At 42.4% G+C, this 24,256-nt stretch overlaps 1 protein-coding gene across 2 annotated transcripts in view; it reads right to left on the bottom strand.

Annotated features, from left to right (window-relative positions):
* Nucleotides 1-20,494, bottom strand: part of LOC111972516 (tyrosine-protein kinase Fyn) — a 58,857-nt gene extending 38,363 nt beyond the window's left edge. Inside the window, exons 1-2 of one of the 2 annotated variants that reach the window (XM_023999517.2) lie at nucleotides 20,334-20,494; nucleotides 2,889-2,964 (exon numbers count right to left, since the gene is read on the bottom strand). The gene's annotated coding sequence lies outside the window, so the exon portion shown is untranslated. The remainder of the gene's footprint in view (nucleotides 1-2,888; nucleotides 2,965-20,333) is intronic. The other variant, XM_023999518.2, reaches the window with a different exon arrangement.
* Nucleotides 20,495-24,256: the final 3,762 nt, after the last annotated feature.

The raw sequence follows: 24,256 nt of genomic DNA, 5'->3' as shown, positions 1-24,256 counted from the left end.
CGGAGGAGAGAGCAGGGTCTGTGGGAGGTGGAACTCCGAAATGTCTGACTTGTTGAGTCGTTGAACGCGGCACGTGTATAGCTACAACCAGTTAGCAAGTTGGACATTTCTGAGTTTCCTAGTTCCGGCTAGCATGTCAATGCGGCATAATGGCATCTTCAAAACAACTGGGAAATCGGAACTGGAAAATCACAGACTTCCAACTTCAGTGTATTCAAGACAACTGGGAACTCGGAATAAAACGAGAACCGACTGGGTAAAAACCTTTCGAACGGTCATCCAACTCAGAATTCCAAGTCGCAAACTCTGCCATCTTTCTAGAGCTCCGACTTTCCAGCCTGAAGATCACTGACGTCATGATTTGACCTTTTATTTCAGAGTTCCCAGTTGTCTTGAAAGCACCATGACCATCAGATGCAATTACCATCAGTCCAGTAAAAAAATGTTTTAGTTGCAAATGACTTCAATTTATGCTCAGCTGTGCCTCGCAAGTGCTACACAAACGGATCTATTTTGTTATCAAAGCTTGAGTTTTGAAATATAATATGGTTTGAGAAGACCAATATTGTCAGGCCTAGCATATAGCCAATATGCTGTGATAATGTTATTAGGCCTATTGCGCAAACCTCATTCCTACAGAACAGTTTTTATTAGGTTAATGTTCCATTTTTTTAAGCAATGTTTTAACAAATTCTGAGCGGTAGATCTCGGCTTTCTTTTTGACTGTGAAAGTGATCTTGACTCAGAAAAGGTTGGTGACCACTGCCCTATAGCTATTGGGGTCTATAATGAATTGCTTCATTAAGCTTGCACAGGGGAAGGAGAGCGGCATGTGGAGGGAAAATGCCAACAGGAGCGTCAACATAGCGTGCAGCTACAATAGGTTAGCAGTTCGTACCACCATTACCACAGCCTAGCCTGCTTTGTCCCAGGCTCATCTGATTTCCTGTCAACCACGGGGGAACAACAACCGTTTGAGGGTTAACTCTGACATTTCAGATGTCTTTTTCCAAGCCCACACCCCAGCTAATCGTTGAGCGTGAGAGAAAGGGGTCAGAGAAAGGAACGGATTAAAACAGATAATTGAGGGGGTGGTGGGAGGTCTTCGCTTGGAACAACCTCGCTGGAATGAGTGACTCATTTTCAGATCTCACTAACCGTCACCCACACGCAGCACCGACAACAAACTCACACTGTTTTCCACTGTTTCACTCAGGGTACGACAGTGAGGGGGGGTCTCTGTACCATGGTGCCATGGTGCCATGATGACACCACTGCAGAGCTCCTGATTACTCCAGCATGTCATGTCTAACCAGGCAGACAGGCACCACTACATTATACACACTGACTCCCAAATGGCACCCTTCCCTACACAGTGCACCGCTCTTGTTCACTACATAGTGAACAGAGTGCTATTTGGGACCTCTTGCCACAATCTCAACTCAGACCACCAGCGTTACAGCCACATCCACGCACAACTCTTCATGACCGCATAAGCTCCCGTTACAAACCATCAGCGCGCACAGTTACCGCCGTCCGTCCATGGCTCAACCAGATCATGGGATTACTGTCGATGCACGAGAGAGAGAGCATGCATATACTGTGACAAAACGGAGGTCTGCATAATGCATGCATCTGCCGTGACTGCTAAATACCCAGTTGGCTTGATGGAAGCTAAAAGCTGGTTCTTGGAAGAAGAAACCATTGTGCACCAACCGGTTTCCACTCTGCCACTGCTGAGGAATTCAGTCCCCCCCCMAAAAAAGCTTCCTTTCCATTTATAGCCTGTTGTGCACTTGCTCCGGACTGACCGGCGGGGTTCCCACCACAATACATCCCCTTTGTCTGTCGGCCTGCCCATACTGCACTCCACACACAGGAAGAGGAAACCGCAGAGTGCAGGCCCTTTGACAGGGCCAAAGCATGGCTCGAGCTCTATGCTGATATTCCCAAATGGTCCCAAAACAAGTGAGCTCACTGCCAAGCAAAAGGAAGCAACTGTGTTTTTGACTGATATAGACTAGGTCCCAATTGGCACCCTATTTACTATTACTATATAGTGCACTAGTCCCAGCGATCATGATCAAATTGAAAAACATGTTTGTTAAGAATTCATTTTTTTCAAAGACATTGTGCGTCACTTGTGAAAGAGAAACGTTAAGACAGTAGGAAAGCTGGATAACTGCTCGGAACGGTTGTATGTATAAAGACAGTGAGAACACATGTATGTGCACTCTGTGACACCAGATGAACCTGCTGGTAGGGTAAAGTTCTGGGCTAACCCGCAGAGAGCTTTAGCTTGCAGCACAGAGAGGATTAAAATAGAGCGAGAGAGAGAGAGAGAGAGAGAGCGAGAGCAAGCGACAGACCGGCAGAGAGAGCGAGAGACAGACAGATGGACAGAGTGAGAGAGAGAGAGAGAAAGAAAGAAAGAGTAAGAGACAGACAGACAGTCAGGGAGAGAGAAAGAGAGAGACAGACAGACAGAGAGAAAGCGAGAGAGAGCACAGCCCGCTGGAATCCCATTGGAGTCAGGTCACATAAAGTCAAGCCAAAACATCCTATGGCTTTTTTTTTACCCTACAGGTCCCAGACAACGTGAGACTCTGAAATAAATGGGGATACTACTGAATATCTCCTTCCTGACTTGGTCACATGGGATTTGAGGTACACTAGGAAAACCACAGCCCCACTGCCAAGCTGGAAGACACATTTGCTATGAGTGCTGTGTATAACATCCTACTTGTAGAGGTTGACAAAGACAGACAGTGTAGCTGTGGACAGCCTATAGCACAAACTTCCCAACAGCGGTTGCCAGCTGGTGTGTGTGCGTGTGAGCCTGGCTGGTTTGAGAGCAGTAATTGCTGTGACAGCGTGCGTGTACGTACCTCTGGTTTCAGCGTATCAGGATATTTATTTACTCCACATTGCTTTGTGCAGCGCAACAACAACAAAAAACAGGCCCTGCGGGGAGAGAAATACATTCAATTATTCATTTATCGCATTCAATGAAACATGACTATCAACAGTGTGCGCCAGCCAATGTCATTTACTGTATCCTTCACTCCAGAAATGGTATTTCTGCCCCGGCCCCGGCCCTCAGAGCTAATGGTCGTGACAGGCTGCGCTCTGTTGGACAGTGACCTCAAGATCTGCCCATTGTCACGTCACCCCGCTCCTCCGCTCTCTCCACTGGCTTCCAGTTGAAGCTCGCATCCGCTACAAGACCATGGTGCTTGCCTACGGAGCTGTGAGGGGAACGGCACCTCMGTACCTTCAGGCTCTGATCAGGCCCTACACCCAAACAAGGGCACTGCGTTCATCCACCTCTGGCCTGCTCGCCTCCCTACCACTGAGGAAGTACAGTTCCCGCTCAGCCCAGTCAAAACTGTTCGCTGCTCTGGCCCCCCAATGGTGGAACAAACTCCCTCACGACGCCAGGACAGCGGAGTCAATCACCACCTTCCGGAGACACCTGAAACCCCACCTCTTTAAGGAATACCTAGGATAGGATAAAGTAATCGTTCTCACCCCCCCCCCACCCCTTAAAAGATTTAGATGCACTATTGTAAAGTGGCTGTTCCACTGGATGTCATAAGGTGAATGCACCAATTTGTAAGTCGCTCTGAATAAGAGCGTCTGCTAAATGACTTAAATGATGTAAATGTAATGGTAAACAACAGGTTGAAGTGCAGAACACACACTCTAGGAGGCAGCTTAATCAAAAAACCCTGTCTGTATGATGGCCTCTTTTCTCTCTGGCATTTCCTGCAGCAGGTACGTGGATTTTGGGGGGGCTCAATTCATTCAATGTTCTGAGCTGAAAGAGTATTGCCTGAACGAGAGTGGTTTTCATCAAGTATCCTTCAATCAAGAGCCTCATACAGGTGTTACCAAGCTTTGATACTTGGAATTACTACAGATGATATGCGTGAGGCAAGGCGTGATTTAAGCAATTAACAACCCATTTTATTGAGTAACTTATGCCAACTTGAGTATCTAGGAAACCTTATATTGGCTTCGTAACAGACAGAGGCCACTTCAGCCTTCCAGTAGAAATCACAGCAGTAACTGATCAAAGCACCAAAAAAGCATACATAAATTCATTAAAACTGAGATGGCAAGATCTGAAGAACCATAACTTTGTTTTGCATCTACTACCTACCCCCAAATATATTCACACATAAAGGAGAACAGCCAATGTGCTTGCACATAAATCAATCTCCACTTGAAACAGCGAGCAACAAATGCACCACGCCCTGCCAGCAGTTTGAAACACTAATGTTTCAACAGTGGAGTCATTATGCCCACAGGGACAGGCGTTAGCTACATGGTAAATTGACTAAACACACTTCATCTACAACAGCCATGATAACTCATAAAAACACACAAACTTGACTTCTAAGCAGAGCATTGTTATGATGCATCTGTTTCTATCTGAATCTGTTCACGTTTTTGTGACTTTGTTGTGACGGGTATGAGAATAAACGTGAAATATTATTTCGTCTCTGATGTTTGGTTGTGTGTAATTCCCCAGTTTGTATAGAGGTCTAAATATTCTGGCTGTATTGGAGCATGTGTCATGTCATTAACTGGCATGCCCGTGCACACACATACACATGTGCACGCACAAACGGACTTCAATCGTACACCCCATACTGTGATACAAACAGTTTAGGAACAGGATTTTTCAATTAAAAAAAACTCACAAATCAGGCTAAACAGAATAGATACTGATTTAGATAGTGAGGCCAGAGGAAATTGGTGGGCAGAAGATATGAGAGTTCCCCGTCGTGTGAGTCAGCTTCAGTAGTTAATTACCTCTGTCTGACGGTGGCTGGCCAGACAGACAGACCTTGCTGGCAGAGAACAGAGAACGGGCTAGTAGAGACAGGCAATAATCATGTTTGATATTCTCACTCCTTCAGACTTTCCTTGACCCATTGACCCATACTGTTGTTCTGGGATGGTCATGACGTCACATATTGGAGTCAATCCATTATACTGTAGATTCAAAGGCTGGTATTCAGCTATTCAAAGGCTGGTATTCAACATAAAGGATTAAATGGCATGCAAATGTAAAAGGATATCAATTTGTCAAAACCCTGCAAACATTTAAAAGTCTAATATGGAGATAAAGGGACAAAAAAAAACAAGTACCCTCATTCAGTAGCATTCTGTTCTGCCAGACATTCTGCATTCTGCCAGACACCATTATTGAGGGTTTGCTGAGCTATCATATTTTGGGCGTATATGTGGATGAAACATTGGGAGTCCCAAAAATACACTGGCAGTGCCCTATGTGTGGAAGTGAAATGGGATTTTTGTCCACATGCGTGCTCTCGTTCTCTATCGAACATAATGGGGCTGAGGCTGAGGCCTGCGGGGGAGAGCATTCAGCCACACACAGATCACATGACTGGCCAGGCACAACGAGCTCAGTCATTCTTACTGTCGCTCTTTACTGAGTGGAGAGCAGACAAAAGCTACGGCTGATACAGTGGCTCTGCAGAGGGGGAGGAGCTCTCCATTCACAGCCTGCTGGGTAGGTACTAAGCAGGGGCACGTCATATACAGCCTGAGAGATAGTAGCCACAGCCCAGTCCCAATCTACATCTATACTCTCGTATAATGCACACCAAGTTAATTCCATGGCTTACCTCTAAAGGCAAGGGACTAGTCACTTTTCCATTTCAATGGCAGCTGTATCTACAGTATGTCCTTTGACAGATGTGGACTTTGATTGACAGGTCAGGAATGGATGTGAGCAGACAGCCTTCACATGGAGGCTCTCTGGCTGCGTCTATTCCTTATATAGTGCACTACTTGTGATCAGAGCCCTATGGCACCTGGTCAAAAGTAGTGCACTATACAGTACCAGTCAAATATTTTGAACACACCTACTAATTCAAGGGTTTTTCTTTATTTGTATTATTTTCTACATTGTAGAATAAGAGTGAAGACATCAAAACTATGAAATAACACAAATGGAATCATGTAGTAACCCAAAAAAGTGTTAAATATGAAATATATTTTGGATTTGTTTAAGATTCTTCAAAGTAGCTGATGACAGCTTGGCACACTCTTGGCATTCTCTCAACCAGCTTCACCTGGAATGCTTTTCCAACAGTCCTGAAGGAGTTCCCACATGCTGAGCACTTGTTGGCTGCTTTTCCTTCACTCTGCGGTCCAACTCATCCCAAACCATCTCAATTGAGTTGAGGTCGTGTGATTGTGGAGGCCAGGTCATCTGATGCAGCACTCCATCACTCTCAACCTTGGTCAAATAGCCCTTACACAGCCTGGAGGTGTGTTTGGGGTCATTGTCCTGTTGAAAAACAAATGATAGTCCCACTAAGCCCAAACCAGATGGGATGGCGTATCGCTGCAGAATGCTGTAGTAGCAGTTGATGAACAGTTGATGTTGAGATGTGTCTGTTACTTGAATTCTGTGAAGCATTTATTTGGGCCGCAATCTGAGATGCAGTTAATTGCTGATTTCTGAGGCTGGTAACTCTAATGAACTTCTTTAGCAGAGGTAACTCTAGGTCTTCCTTTCCTGTGGCGGTCCTCATGTGAGCCAGTTTCATCATAGCGCTTAATGTTTTTTGCGACTGCACATGAAGAAATCTTCAAAGTTCTTGAAATTTTCCCGATTGACTGACCTTCATGTCTTAAAGTAATGATAGACTGTCGTTTCTCTTTGCTTATTTGAGCTGTTCTTGCCATAACATGGACTTGGTCTTTTACCAAATAAGACTATCTTCTGTATACCACTCCTACCTGGTCACAACACAACTGATTGCCTCAAACCCATTAAGGAAAGAAATTCCACAAATTAACTTTTAAGAAGGCACACCTGTTAATTGAAATGCATTCCAAGTGACTACCTCATAAAGCTGGTTGAGAGAATGCCAAGAGTGTGCAAAGCTGTAATCAAGGCAAAGGGTGGCTACTTTAAAGAACCTCAAATATAAAATATATTTTGATTTGTTTAACACTTTTTTGGTTTGTACATGATTCTATATGTGTTGTTTCATAGTTTTGATGTCTTCACTATTATTTTACAATGTAGAAAATAGTAAAAATAAAGAAGTACCCTGGAATGTAGAGTGTTTATACAGACAGAGTGGAGACAATGGATTACAATGAATGAAAGGTTAGAGTTGAATTACATTTTGGATGACGAATCACTGTAGCCTATACCCCAATGAGACCTCACATTAACCTAGTGTTGGGGAAATTTGCAATAAAGGGCCAGGTTTGTAATGTCACCACTCAATATGCAACACAATTATGAGATAATGAAATTCCTTCAAAATTCCTTGCAGAGGAAGTGTTTAAAAAAAGAAAAGAAACCCATATTACATCCAGCTCTGTTGCTGCTCTCCCACTACAGTAATTAAAGAGAAAGAAATTAACATTAACAATGGCTTAAGGCTCCTTTGACGTTTACTGAGCTTCCTCAAGGTAAAGCTCTATACTTCTGTCAATATTGCTTTATCCACTGGCAATGAGGGGGAATTTAAATAGGGCATATTGAGGGCCTAGACCTGGTGCTCCAGCCAGGAGACCGGGGTGATGCCAGGATGAGCAATCGTCTCCTTTGTCAGCCCCCCCAGCCAGCAGCAGCTGCATCAGCATTGCAGAGAAATGACACTGCAGAGAGGCAACAGAGAGGAGCGGGGAGCATGGAGGGCAGACAGGCAATCCTCAGAGACAGTTTAACTGCTACCTGTTGTACAGTTCCACTGTACAAGTGTATATCACTATACAGTAGTACAGTAGAGTATGGAGGCCAGACAGGCACCACTCAGACAATGTTTAACTGTTTCAAATGTGTCACAAATCCAATGCAAGTCAATGGTACCTATATTAGCATTTTCACGCCTCATGTCCAAATCATCCTAAAGTTTCTAAAAATGTATTGTGTAACTCAATTATGTTACTTATAGAGGATTTGGATATGAAGTGTGAAAATGCTTATCTTTTATTGGATTTGTGCCACTAATGCTAAAAAGTTAGCATTTGAAACAGTGGCCAGGTAAACAAAACCAAAGCTTGGGTTACTGTCGTAGCTTGTTACAGACTAAGAAAACCAATATGTAATTTTGTAATTTGGGTGAACTATCCCTTTGACAATGGGGTGGGGGGGTTCTTTATAAAATAATCACCTAATAGCAGGAACAGCACCATCTATTGGTCAGAGCCTGGTAATAACAAGATGAAGGATAGCCTATTCATTGATGGAAATACCAGATGATGTAAATACATTTGACCGGTCATGCTTATTGGTCTATGGGTTGCATAATTTAGTGTAATTAAATTGCCGGGTGTATATATTCGTTGTGTAACTTCAATGACTAATTTCTCTGAACAGACAAAAACAAAAATTCACTGAGAATACATAACATAGGATGAAGAAACAATACTCCTAGCTGCTGCTCCATACTACGCATCAAACATAGAGAACGGATACTTTATACCCGTTATTGGGGTGGGATTGGCATGGGGTGTGGAGGTTCCGTGGATGGCTTTAGGCCACTTCCTTGGATTCCTCATGTCGTTTTCATTGTTAGAAACAAAGTTTGGTCCAAATAGGATGTAAGGTACTATAATTATTGAATATTATATGAAGTCATAAATTAAAATGGCCTATTTCGGTGCAAAAATATTTCAACAAATAATGTTTCTGGAATGCTTATCTTATCGGTTTCTAACTACAGAAACGATTTCATAACAATCCGAGGTGGCCGGTGTCATGGCTTACTGAAACGACATGGAACGATCCATATGTATGACATTAAACACAGCTAGCACATTCATAGGATTAATTAAATATTCATTTAAAAAAAACTTTGTGGGCCACAGACACACAGCAGACTTTTGTTTTCCCCTGAAAATGCAGACATCAGGGCAGCATATCATTATTAATAAATTACCAAACATACTGTACAGTATTCTCTTTTCATTCTCTTGTTCAATGGAGAGAGCACCACCCTCATGATTCATACTTTATTATGACGGGGGAAAATTACACTATGTATTTTTTATTTCACCTTTATTTCACCAGGTAGGCCAGTTGAGAACAAGTTCTCATTTATAACTGCGACCTGGCCAAGATAAAGCAAAGCAGTGCGACAAAAACAACACAGAGTTACACATGGGATAAACAAACGTACAGTCAATAACACAATAGAAACATCTACATATACTATGTGCAAATGTAGTAAGATTAGGGAGGTAAGGCAAAAAATAGGCCATAGTGGCGAAATAATTGCAATTTAGCATTAACACTGGAGTGATAGATGTGCAGATGATGATGTGCAAGTAGAGATGCTGGAGTGCAAAAGAGCAAGAATAAATAACAATATGGGGATGAGGTAGTTGGTTGGGCTATTTACAGATGGGCTGTGTACAGGTGCAGTGATCGGTAAGCTGCTTTGACAGCTGATGCTTAAAGTTAGTGAGGGAGATATAAGTCTCCAGCTTCAGTGATTTTTGTAATTCGTTCCAGTCATTGGCAGCAGAGAACTGGAAGGAAAGGCAGCCAAAGGAGGAGTTGACTTTGGGGATGACCAGTGAAATATACCTGCTGGAGCGCATGCTACGGTTGGTTATTGCTATGGTGACCAATGAACTGAGATAAGGTGGGGCTTTACCTAGCAAATACTTATAGATGACCTGGAGCCAGTGGGTTTGGCGACGAATATGAAGCGAGGGCCAGCCAACGAGAGCATACAGGTCGCAGCATACTACGAGAGCATACGACTCAAACGTTTCCAATTGAAAGCCTAATCCATGAAGTTACATGTCCGAGTCATACATAATCACAACATACACAGGCACACAATCTTACCACCCACAATATGTTATACTGATATAATTTCATATGCAAAATCTTTAGGAGAGAGAAATCGTCCTGCCATTCAACAAAGGACGAAGCATTCCCTATTTACAATCCAACACAAGGCAATATGAAGTCTAACATTGATTCATAAAGTAATAAAAGGGGAAACCCTCGGTTTTCATTTTCTCTTCATTTTCAATATTTTGTGTGCTCTCCCAGCTTTGTGTAAAGCCCCACGAGGATGTGATGGAGATTTAGCTTGTTGTTCCGACAGCAGCATATGGCGGAAACCTGCTATGAGAACCTATCATTGCTGCCTCAGTACTTGTGCAGTGGTAAGAACATTTAAGTTGGTGGTTGGTAGAATCCATGTACTTATTTAGCAATATAATCTTAAATATAGTCTTGCCAGTTTGCACATAAGAGTGCCATTAGGACTGCAAAGCTCCTGAATACAGACCTTTATTGAAGATGAAAGGTACAGTACATTGGAGTTTGAGAGATTAAATATGAGAGAGAGCGAGATTAAAATAGAAACAGTTCGGGACACTATTAGGGGAAGCCCTGGCGCTGTGCTGATGCTCTCAAACCAATTTAAATAGAAAAAAAACAGTACATTTCCTTGAATGATATCTGTATAGTCAGTTACCACTTAGTGACACCAAACCAGTGTATAGGCTATTTCTGCTTTCACTGTAAACATCTTTCGGTACCAAGAAATCACTAGTTTCCTTCCCCACGAACCACACACACACACACACACACACACACACACAACACACACACACACACACCACACACACACACACACACACACACACACACACACACACACACACACACACACACACACACACACACACACACACACACACACACCACACACAGGGGTTTCCATTAGCCAGTAATAATCAGCTTTTGGCAACAACAAAAAAATAAAGAAAAGCAGATTAATAAAATTGGCACCGGGCAATTGTCCAGGAGAAGAAAAAATCTGATTGCAAAATAATGCTTTTTAGCCTTAATGGAAATACCAGTTGATGGAAATACATTTGACCAGTCATGCTTATCGGTCTATGGGTTGCATAATTTAGTGGAATTAAATTGGCGGGTATATATGTTCGTTATGTAACTTATTTATCACAAGCGCACAGTACAGAGCCTTTGAGAGGATAACAGCGTTTTTAGAAGCCCAATCATTACACAACAATTCTACTGTAAATGCAATCATGTGTTTAATTGTTTTTGGGCCACGATTAAATTAAGCTACTATTTTTATTTCTCAACTGGTAATTGAAGCGCGTTTCCCATTCGCAGAGGCAACGTATTCGCAGAGGCAACGTAAGGCAGACTTCCTCAATGAGCTGGAGGCAGTATACATTTTGAAAACATATGACCAAAAATGTAAACGCAACACGGAACAATTTCAAAAGATTTTACTGAGTTACAGTTCATATAAGTTAATCAGTCAATTTAAATAAATAAATTAGGCCCTTATCTATGGATTTTACATGACTGGGAATACAGATATGCATCTGTTGGTCACAGATACCTTAACAAAAAAGGTAGGGGCGTGGATCAGAAAACCAGTCAGTATCTCGTGTGACCAGCATTTTGCCTCATGCAGCGTGACACATCTCCTTCGCAAAGAGTTGATCAGCCTGTGGAATGTTGTCCCACTCCTCTTCAATGGCTGTGGGAAGCTGCTGGATATTGTCGAGAACTGGAACACGCTGTCGTACACGTCGATCCAGAGCATCCCAAACATGCTCAATGGATAACATGTCTGGTGAGTATGCAGGCCATGGAAGAACTGGGAAATGTTCAGCTTCCTGAGACACCCTGATCTGTTTCACCTGTCTTGTGCTCGTCTCCACCCCCACCAGGTGTCTCCCATTTGTCCTCATTATCTCCTGTGTATTTATACCTGCGTTCTCTGTTTGTCTGTTGCCAGTTCGTCTTGTCCCGTCAAGTCCTACCAGCGTGTTTTCCCGTTTTCGAGTTGCTATTTTCTAGTCTTCCCGGTTTTGACCATTCTGCCTGCCCTGAGCCTGCCTGCCGTTCTGTACCCTTCTGACACTACCCTGGATTACTGACCTCTGCCTGACCTGAGCCTGCCTGCCGTTCTGTACCTTACTGACATTGCCCTGGATTACTGACCTCTGCCTGCCCTTGACCTGTCATTTGCCTGCCCCCTGTTTGATAAACATCTGTGATTCGAACTGTCTGCATCTGAGTCTTATCCTGAGTCCTGATACTTCCAGGAATTGTGTACAGATCCTTGCAACATGGGGCTGTGCATTATCATGCTGAAACATGAGGGGATGGTGGCAGATTTTTTGGCATGACAATGGGCCTTAGGATCTCACCACGGTATCTCTGTGCATTCAAATTGCCATCTATAAAATGCAATTGTGTTAGTTGTCCATAGCTTATGCCTGCCCCTACCATAACCCCACCGCCACCATGGAGCACTTTGTTCACACGACGCCATACGTGGTCTGTCAAATTCTCTAAAATGACATTGGAGGTGGCTTATGGTAGAGAAATTAACATTGCATTCTCTGGCAAGAGCTCTGGTGGACATTCCTGCAGTCAGCGTGCCAATTGCACGCTTCCTTTAAAACTTGAGACATCTGTGGCATTGTGTTATGTGACAAAACTGCACATTTTACAGTGGCCTTTTCTGTCCCCAGCACAAGGCGCATCTGTGTAAGGATCATGTTTAATCAGCTTGTTGATATGCCACACCTGTCAGGTGGATGGATTATCTTGGCAGAGGAAAAATCTTCACTAACAGGGATGTAAACAAATTTGTGCACAATATTTTTGTGCATATGGAACATTTCTGGGATCTTTTATTTCAGCTCATGAAACATGGGACCAGAACATTACTTGTTGCGTTTTATATTTTTGTTCAGTGTAGCTACTTAATTATTTGAAACCTGAATGTTTTACTACATATTATGAGGCATGTTTTATCTTGCTTCATAGTAGCTTATTCAAAATCCGACCATATCCGTGGAGGCCGTTATTGTATAAAAGACGTCCATATGCCATTGAAACCATGTTCTATTGGTTTAACTGTCTTTCATTGTCCGGTATCCAAATTCATACATAGCCTGCTGCCTTGTGCACACTACTGCGCTAATAATGTGAAGAAATAATAGTTGATCAACATTTTAAGCCTTCAAACTTTTTTTCAATGTATCCTAGGCCTACTGGTTGTATGAATTTGAGCTCTATTGTCCCACAACTGTCCCAGAGTCTGTTTGGGCTATTTCTTTCTCGACAAGCTGACCAATAGAATAGATAGTATAAAGGTTTATGGGGGATAGTAGATTCTCATAGGTGGCGCGTCAATAAGGCTAGGTAGGGAAAACTAAGCATTCCCTAAGTAAATTGAATTAAATTGCCAACATTATAAATGGACAACGTTGTTTTTATTCATCTGTTTGTTTGTCAGTGTCAGCAGAGTAGACTACCCTGTAATTTGTAGTATTAAAAAATATTCTGCTAAACGTCTCCAGTCATATAAAATGTAGTAAAATTGCATGAAATGTGTTTTTCCCCATGCAAAGAAAGAATAAAAGTATCTGATATTGCCTATAACCCAGGCCTCTACGTTATGTGTACTCAGCCATGGATTGAACAGTATTTTTTGCGAACAGTGATTGAGTTATTATTAGCCTAAATTATGACTATCCAATCTACTCATCACATTACATATACGTCTGCAAATGCGATGATGCATGGAATGCTTTATTGTAAAGGTGCATTTTTTATTGATTTTTTTGCTTCCCCAAACTTGAAACTCACGTGCCGCCTATACATAGGCTACTGTTCATTACTCATCTTGTTGGCGGAGAAAAGTAAATGCGGATAGTTATTATAACATCTTCAAAGTGCACGGTAAGGACACACGTCATTGCATCCTCGACTTGTATGTTGTGTTAAGACTAGTTACCATAATCTGAATGTGATTTCAGTCATTCTGAGCACCGTGGGAGGGCGCCCTAATCAGGTTATGTACCCAATGCATATGGGTCCGGTACATTTCTCAAAATGTCTGGTAAATTAAAATGCTGCCCGTCAAATGTCTGGTGCCACGAATTCATAATGGGCCTACCCCACCCCCCCACTCAGGTAGAGGTGGTGTGGGTGTTGATAAGGGGTCTGGTACACAGTCTGTGTGTGATATGATCTGGCTCTGGGGACTTGTTAGACAAACAGTCCAGCTAATTGAATTCCGCTTTGAAGGAATATTCCCAAGATGGCTATCTCCATGAGGCCTGAGCCAACCCTGTTTTGACAGGCTTTCATGCAAGCATATCAGTTGCACACATCATTTAATCCGATGATGTTAGTGCAACAATGACCCAGCGGCACATGCTTGGGTTTCAGTCATATTCTTTCCACCATGTTTAATTTTGGGGTGGAGTCTACGAGCTGTGAAGAAGTGAACACACCGGCCTTTCATATCACTAAAGTAAAAATGCGAAAGCAGAAACGACACAAAGATGCTTCTGGGGATTCACGTGGAGGAAATCATATGATGTCCTAGCTTCACATGTCAACCACAGCAGGCTGCTGAGAGGAGGACAGCTCATAATGAAGTCTGGAATGGAGTAAATGGAATGGTATAAAATCAAGCTTTATTTATACAGCACATTTCAGAAGTGGAATGCAAAGGAATGTGCTTGACAGGAAAAAACAAATAAAAAACTCAAATAAAAGCTGAAATATTTACTACATAACAAAGATAAAAAACTAAAGAAAAGCAAAGCTAAAAAGATGTGTTTTAAGATCTCTTTTAAATATGTCCACAGTTTTGGGTTTTCTGGACGGCTATTCCAGAGGCTTGGGGCATAGTAACTAATGGCTGCCTCTCCATGCCTTTTGGTCCTAGGCTTTGGGATAGTTAAAAGGCCAGTGCCAGAGGACCTGAGGGACCTACTGGGTACATAACTTAAAAACATGTCTGACATGTATTGGAGTGCACAAATGTGGATTGACTTACAGTTGCAAGAAAAAGTATGTGAACCCTTTGAAATTACCTGGATTTCTGCATAAATTAGTCATACAATTTGATCTGATCTTCATCTTAGTCACAACAATAGACAAACACAGTGTGCTTAAGTATGTTAACCTCGAGGCTAATGACTTTTCCAAAAGCTTATTGGAGTCAGGAGTCAGCTAACCTGGAGTCCAATATATGAGACGAGATTGGAGATGTTGGTTATAGCTGCCCTGCCCTATAAAAAACACTCACAAAATTTGAGTTTGCTATTCACAAGAGGCATTGCCTGATGTGAATCATGCCTCGAACAAAAGAGATCTCAGAAGACCTAATAAAAGGGGCTGAAAGGGGTTACAAAAGTATCTCTAAAAGCCTTGATGTTCATCAGTCCACGGTAAGACAAATTGTCTATAAATGGAGAAAGTTCAGCACTGTTGCTACTCTCTGAAGGAGTGGCCGTCATGCAAAGATGACTGCAAGAGCACAGTGCAGAATGCTCAATGAGGTGAAGAAGAATCCTAGAGTGTCAGCTAAAGACTTACAGAAATCTCTGGAACATGCTAACATCTCTGTTGACTAGTTTACGATATGTAAAACACTAAACAAGAATGGTGTTCATTGGAGAACACCATGGAAGAATCACTGCTGTCTGAAGTTCGCAAAAGAGCACCTGGATGTTCCACAGAGCTTCTGGCAAAATATTCTGTGGACAGATTAAACTAAAGTTGAGCTGTTTGGAAGGAACACACAACACTATGTGTGGAGAAAAAAAAGCCCAGCACACCAATATCAAAACCTCATCCCAACTATAAAGTATGGTGGAGGGAGCATCATGGTTTGGGGCTGCTTTGCTGCCTCAGGGCTTGGACAGCTTGCTATCATCGACAGAAAAATAAATTCCCAAGTTTATCAAGACATTTTACAGGAGAATGTAAGGCTATCTGTCTGCCAATTGAAGCTCAACAGAAGTTGGGTGATGCAACAGGACAACGACCCAAAACACAGAAGTAAATCAACAACAGAATGGCTTCAACAGAAGAAAATACGCCTTCTGGAGTGGCCCAGTCAGAGTCCTGACCTCAACCTGATTTAAAATGATGTGGCATGACCTCGAGAGCGGTTCACACCAGACATCCTAAGAATATTGCTGAACTGAAACAATTTTGTAAAGATGAACAGTCCAAAATTCCTCCTGACCGCTGTGCAGGTCTGATCCGCAACTACAGAAAACGTTTGGTTGAGTTTATTGCTGCCAATGGAGGGTCAACCAGTTATTAAATCCAAGGGTTCACATACTTTTCCCACCTACACTGTGAATGTTTACCCGGTGTGTTCAATGAAGACATGAAAACGTATAATTGTTTGTGTGTTATTAGTTTAAGCAGACTGTGTTTGTCTACTGTTTATGACCAGTTTATGACCAGAAATCCAGGTAATTCCAAAGGGTTCACATACTTTTTCTTGCCACTGTAAAAACCAATAGAAGAATCTTAAAATGAATTATAAAACTCACAGGCAGCCAGTACAGAGACCTTAAAACCACTGTAATGTGTGCTCTCCGTCTGGTCTTGGTCAGTACCCACGCTGTAGCATTCTGTATGTTTTACAGTTGACCAATGGCTTTCTTGGGTAGACCAGACAGGAGAGCATTACAGTAGTCAAGGCTGCTTGTAATAAAAGCATGGATGAGTCACTGTATCAGCCTGAGAGAGAAACGGCTGTGACTTGGCAATGTTCCTCAGGTGGTAAAAACCTATTTTGGTCACATTCCTAATGTTTGATGTGTTCGATACCATTCCATTGATTCGTTCCAGTGAGTACTATGAGCCTGTGCTCCCCAATTAAGGCGCCACCAGCCGCCTGTGATGTCAACATACACCCCTAGTGAAGCTGTCATACTCTGCATTCATTCATGGTTAAACATTTACTCATCTGTAAAAATCCGTTAATTTTAGCCCATCAGTGCGTCAGTGTAAACCACACAATCTGAACAAAAACACTGTAAAACACAAGAGACAGATTTCATCTCCCCACACTAGATTTGTCACACAAATGGCATCATTGTTGTTGTGTGTGACCTTCGGAGCACTGGGCTGATGCTGAGCACAGAGCGGCTACTGAGCTCTGAGGTTAGGGGGACGACCCACGCGTGAGCCCCACATCGGACCGAACGTGGGCTTAGAGCAGAACAGCAGCTATGCGATTACATCAGCACTGAACACAACACAGGCCCCTGGTCATGGCCCTTTCAAAATGGCCTCTGCTAATAGAGGAGAGGGTGAGGGGACAGGGAATGTCACACTGAAGACTGTGACTACAGTGGCCCCAAACAGATTGTCAAAATGGAGCACAAAGTGGTTGGGTTGTGTTATGCACATCCAACTAGCATAAATCCAGCCAAAATTACAATACAAAGACCTGGATTGATTTAGCCTACAAATGTGGTGATGTTGGGCAAGATATGAACCAAAGCATCCCAGTTCAAATGAAAGCACCTGAAAAGCACAAAAACCCAGTCCAAAGAAGCGACTGTATAGCGTAATTTACTGTATGAGCAGGTCAGAGCAGTTTTGTCTCTCTGTGGTGCGACAGCAGAGAGTAGCAGCATGCCATGCTGTCACAGGATCAACAGTAAGCAGCAACATGGTGGTTTGGCAGCTCTCTCTCTCCAGCAGAAGAACGGGAGTGAATGGGAGAATGTGTACAGTTCTGTATCTCTGACTTACAAACTGCACTGTATGCAGACTGACTGGGACTGGGCTCCAGGTGCCAAGTGGTGAATTACACAGAGGAAAAGGCTATGCATACCACATTACTATCAGGTTAAATTACCCAAAAGAGCTCTCCTCTGTAGGGAAGTTCATTATGACAAGAGCAGCATACACTTGCCCTTTCCAAGCTGAAATTTCTACAAGGACAACAGTGGCTAAAATGCATTATGGAAAAGTCCAAACCTTTTTTCAAAACATTAAGGAATATTGAAGAGAGAGGAGGGAATATTTGCTCTATCTTGTGTTGAAATTAGACAAAACAAACCTCATTCATGTACATCGGGGAGGGGCAAATTTGATGGGGGTGGGGGCTGCAAAATAATCTGAACTCATCACGAGGGGCCTCAGTTGCTCCCGAGTCTGCGTACCCACATGTGAAAAAGAGGGCCGCCGCCCATGGAACGTAACCTTGTCAACCATGTTGAGTTGGTGTATGTGTGGCTTCTATGTAAGATGATATTTCAACATGAGCAGGGATTTCTGTAGTTTCCAAGGTAACCATTGTGGATCCTGCAAAAAAAACGCAGGAGCACCTTGCAGACAGCTTTTCACACCAAACAATTATACTATGCATCCATGCCTGACACCTGAAATCAAGCCGACAATATAGGCCTATGTTCTGCAATTGTAATACAAGCAACTTTTCTGTAAAAGACTTGCAGTAAGTTTAGTTAGCAAGTTGCTGTGCCAACCCGAGTCATTGGTCAAAAACCAACAGATACAGGAACTCTGGAAGTTGGGAGAATTGTACATGCCTAGGCAAGTTGTCTTAACATTCTTAGCTTTAGTAAAAGAAAACAATAAAACATTTGAGAGAGTTATTCACATCAATACTGAAGAACAGCATATGTGATGTGTAGCCCAAGAGTTAGTGAAGAATTAAGCAACTTGTCTCTAGTTGATGGAGAGACAAGATACAATAGTCCCGACATCAACTACCGTACCGGAAAACCAACTGTAAGGTTTGGTGGAGGAGGAATAATGGTCTAGGGCTGTTTTTCATGGTTGGGACGAGGCCCCTTAGTTCCAGTGAAGGGAAATCTTAACTCTACAGCATACAATGACATTCTAGACGATTCTGTGCTACCAACTTTGTGGCAACAGTTTGCAGAAGGCCCTTTCCTGTTTCAGTATTACAATACCCCCGTGCACAAAGTGAGGTCCATACAGAAATGGTTTGTTGACATCGGTGTGGACGAATTTGACTGGCCTGCACAGAGCCCTGACCTCAACCACATCGAACACCTTTGGGATGAACTGGAACGCCGACTGCAAGCCAGGCTTAATCGCCCAAAATCAATGCCCGAACCTCACTAATGCATGTGGCTGAATGGAAGCAAGTCCCCGCAGCAATGTTCCAACATCTAGTGGAAAGCCTTCCCAGATGAGTGGAGGCTGTTATAGCAGCAAAGCGGCTGGCAACTCCATATTAATGCCCATGATTTTGGAATGAGATGTTCAACAAGAAAGTGTCCACATATTTTTGGTAATGTAGTGTATCTAACCTGTCTTTGACAAAACCTTCCTACAGGGTATGAAGGAAATGGACCAAATATAGCTTGGTATGGCATCTGACCTTTGTTGACAAGTAGTTAAAGAATAAGAAACTAACAATACAACAGTACAGTAAGCATAATGCAAAACAAGGAAAATGTATCGGCCTATGTAAACTAGGCCACAGCTATGTAATAAACAACCAGTTACCATGTCTGGGACCTGTACTGCACAGAGGAAATAGCGTAAGTGCATTCATGACTTGATTTTAGGAAGGATGCCTTGTATTGTATTGATAGAAGAATGTGGAGGTCAACCAGCACAATTGACCCCAACTAACAAAGGAAAGTGGCAACCAATTTCACAACAACAGGTTGGTTTATTCTCAAAGACCGCATATTCTCAGGAGTATTCAATGAGGAGGTTATTATCCAACCCACTTCATGCAATTAAGATTATTTTAAATATGCATAAATAGCATTGTTATTCTGAATGAGTCATATCCAAGTCTTGTAATATTTTGACATTATTTTAATGGAAAAAGTGGGTAATCAACTAAATGCTGTGATGAACACATAGTAAAGGATGTGAAGGAATACAAGTTGGCAACATACAGTACGACGGTCTTCACAACCAAGTAATGGCAAGCTTGTTCACTGGTTGACTATAGCACTTCACCATATAAAGAGTAGTCAACCAATAGAAACCAATCAAGAAATCAACATTTGCTTCATCGTATCCTTCATCGTGATGCCATCTTTTATGAATGAATTGGGTAGAATGTTGACAGAGATGGTTATCACTAGGCTACTAGTGCTGTATGGTAAACAAATTCACCAAGCGGCTCAATGCGACAAGGCACTGAAGGTTGACTGTTTTAGCAGACACAGCACATTGATTTTTATTTCTAATGAATACACATAACGCGTTCGAGGATCGAAGGCAGGATACTTGCGATTGGCCAGTACAATTTGCACGTTGTTATTATGGCAACGAAAGCCTATAAATATATTTCGGAAACATCTGATCTGTAAAATCAGGATACAGACAAGAGACAAAATGCGTTAACCACAAGAACACACTAAATTGACCCCATATCCTATTCCAATTGATACAATCAAAGTAATTAATTTCGCACTGTTAGCTATAGGGAGCGATTCAACCTAAACAGGATAGTAAAGGATAAATGGTTCCTTACCGATTCGAAGGTGTTTAATTAACCGGACGAATGTATTCCATTGCAGTTGTAGATGAGACAGACGCTTATAGTTTTTGTGAAAATAATGGCCAAATAGCTTGCAGAAATCCAGCGCTATCTTCGTGATGCCCCACTCCCTCGCTGTAGCTGATGAGTGTGATGGCGTTGTCTTTGCAGGGCCACAATTAAACTAACGGGACCAGTGGAGTGATTGACAACACCGCCAGCCAATAGAATGGGAGGATTATTTTAGTGAGGAACAGGGGATCGTAAACAGGGCCACGTTCAGTTTCCAAACGTGCTCGAACGTTGCAGATAGAAATGCCATAAATAGAGCCTCCGTGATTCCTTGTTCTACATGTCAGAGAGGCGTGTTTGCTTTAACATATTGATATCTGAACATTCCAAAATGTTGTGACCTACTGGACGCGCCCCAGGTTAGATAAAGTCAATAGGCTAAGCCTATGTGGAGAGCGTTGAAGTTGAGATACTATTGCATTAGAAGTATTTCCATGACATCAGATTAATTTGGGGTCTAGACTAGGACAAGGCGTGGTTGCCCATAATGAATGTCAATCAATAGATGAGAGTACTTCACATTTAGGCTATGATAAAAATGGATTTGGTAATGGAAAGTTGGCATCAGTTCAATTAGGACAGTGCGTGGCCAATTAACATGCCTATAGGCCTACATGAATACCACATGTTAGATACTTTTCGAGTTGAGAAGATACAAAATAACTGTTCAATACAAGGAAAAAGTGTAGGATAATGCAATGTCCTCCTCCTCATTCTCACCATCATCATCAGTGTGATTCAATCAAAGATGATTGGAATTCAGTCAATTATTCCTCGCGCTGACAACGCGCTCTGATAACCATTGCGTTGGGGCGCCCTCTGCTGCTTAAAGACAACAATTACCAGTTTTCGTCACTCAAACTTCCCCCCAGTTATCCCTGATTATAAACCAGGTAGTTTGCGTCTGGTATGCAGATTGGCTGAAAGACATGGTATATTTAAGGGATAAACGCTAATGTTCTGGTCATTACCTTGGAAATAATGGACGATGCACTCTGCATCCTCCCTTTGCAAGGTTTATTTTTCAAAGGTAATGTACAGAACGGAGGTGTTTATCCTGCTTATACCACAGTTGCCAAAGACAAAAATACTTGAGCACAAATTTACCGGTAGAAAATAATAATTTGGTTGATATTTAAATTTTTATAAGCAAATTCACACGTTCTTATCTTTTGGTTGCTAGAGATGCGAGTCGTTCGTTCAATTGGTTCTATATTTATGGACACGACCCAGTTGTTCGTTCTATATGTTCCGTTGTCATGCTCGGTGGCAACCTTTTTATCCCTTGCTTGCTAGCTAGCCAACTAGTTTGTTTAAGCAGTTTTCGATTGACATTTGGATACATAATTTGGATCCATCCAAATGAGTGATGATGCCTGAATTTGCCTGGCATAGATAGACAAGTTTGCCTTCTCATCAGGACACTCAACACTGTTAATTACGAGGAAATCACAGTGCATATCAAACACTAGACTAGAAGCTAGCTAAATAGTTTGTTGCTAGCAGAAAAGGCCAATATGACAAGCAAATAAAAACGTATCAGTTGCTGGAAATAGCTGGTCAAACTAGAAACGTGGGAGGAATGGGCAGCATAGTGCCATTTGCGTCATGACTGCAACAGTATGAACCGGAKAAATTCCCGTTCATCACATAAGTATATATACCTTTTTGCTTAATTATACCTTGATAAAATTCAGGAAATTAGATCGGAATTATTCGAATACCAGTGAGATCAGATATGGAAATGTAGTCACACTTATGAAACTTCTGTTTTCAATCTCATGTCTTTATTCTAGAAACAGGGGTCTGGAAAGTAATTGTATAGGCCTAGTGTAAACATTCTCAGTGTAAGGGGGTGCGTGCTGGTGGCAGGGAAGTCAGGCGCAGGAGATCGAACTTAGTATAAACGGAGCAGTTTAATAAGTGCTCAAACACTCAGAAAACCAAAATATACAAGTGGGTAGAAAACCGGTCGCACACAAGAACATAACTGACAAGGACAATAGAACACATAACTGACAAGGACAATAGAACACACCGACAAGGACAATAAGGGGAAACAGAGGGTTAAATACACAACATGTAATTGATGGGATTGGAACCAGGTGTGATACAAGACAAGACCAAAGGAAAATGAAAAGAGGATCAGCGATGGCTAGAAAGTCGGTGACTTCGACCGCCGAACGCCGCCCGAACAAGGAGGGACCAACTTCGGCGGAAGTCGTGACACTCAGCATAATACCAGAGCAAATGCCAGTGTGGGCATGATATTCTATGGAAAGGTTAGGCTACAGCTTGACCCTTGTTTCAGACTAGCTTCTCTGTAATGTCGAACAATGGATCTTTTCACATCACGTTTTACAATGACAGTAGGCCTACTTTACATACATGCATTGCCACAGACAATGCCACTACAACCATTACATATTTAGTCAAAGCTCTCACAGACAAAGAAGGGTAGAACAGCTCTGAGCTCCCTGCATGTCAGTGTCATGGGGGGGATGGTCAGTGGGTACTTGCAGCTGTTGCCTCTCAGAATCCTCTGTTATAATTGAAATGGCAGTAATTGAAATGCCAGTTGTTTTCTAATGCCCCATGAGCAGTGAATCATTGACAGCTATGCTACATGCCTGTGCCAGCTACTCAGTCAGTCAGAGAGCACAGAACCCGCAGTCGTTCCCCACAATGAGGTGGAGTCTATTAACACTGGCATCTAGTCAACCCCTTAGCTGCCCCTCACCATTGGCTATAAGCCTTTTTGAAATGACACGCAGCATAGCGGCCATGGTGTAAACAGAACTATCTTATATAAATTAAATTGAATTCCTCTTTTTCTCCCTCACAGCGTGGGTACAATTTTCCAGTCGTACTTTGGTTCTGTAAATCTGAAACGCAGACGTATGTATGTATTATGTATGCATAAAAGTACTGATTGCACAGAACAGTACAAAGGTAATGCACATATTGTAACACAATATCTGTGATCTTAATGCTTGTGCTTCGTTACAGTACTTATACTATATACAGCACCTGATGTCAGAATAGAAGCAAGTACCACTTTTCTCCAGAGAGTGGCAGTGATCAGTAACACAACGAGCCCTGACTCCTGTTGACCACTGTTACTAAACATATATTACAGTGGGTTAGCCTACATGACTGCAAGGCAAACACTGTATTTAATCCAAAACAAGAATTTGTGGCTTTTCTCTCTTAAGCCTTACAATGACAACGGAACAATTCAGACCTGTCAAATCATTCACTGTAATAACAAATGATAAGTTCCAACCCAAACCACAGTCCTAAAATTACTTTTTCTATCCTGCTCCACCCAATGTTGAAGATCACAAACTAGGATATTTTTCTCTGCTGTTAGTGCTGCCGTTCAACTGCTTTACGTCATACACTTAGTGTCACCGCTCAGAATGAAAGCCTTCAGCAGACGTATTAATAACGTAATGGAAATGTGAAATGTAAACTTCGTGTTTGAAGAGAGGGCACTGTCATAACGGTTCATCATTCAGTCCATCCATCCCTGTCTTGTACAATGGCTTCCTTGTCTTGTATTAGGGCTCGCCACAGATGCCACAGCATATCTGCTGACCCTATAGAGACCTGTAACTGGGTCATCTTGGAGTTGACGCTGGGACCTCGACGTTCCATGGCTGGTAGAAGGTCGCACGCAGATGGTTAGTAATTCAACATGGTAATCTGACAAACATTCCGGGGAGCAGCCTGCTGTGCTGGAGAACGAGTCAAACTTACTGCATAAAAAGACTCATCATGATCATGGATCAACAACTTCAAACACATTCACGTCTAAAAGTGAGAGTTAGGAGTGTCAAATA

Source organism: Salvelinus sp. IW2-2015, linkage group LG14, assembly GCF_002910315.2.
Source record: "Salvelinus sp. IW2-2015 linkage group LG14, ASM291031v2, whole genome shotgun sequence".
Taxonomy (NCBI): Eukaryota; Metazoa; Chordata; class Actinopteri; order Salmoniformes; family Salmonidae; genus Salvelinus; species Salvelinus sp. IW2-2015.
This window is presented reverse-complemented; position numbering and strand designations above follow the sequence as displayed.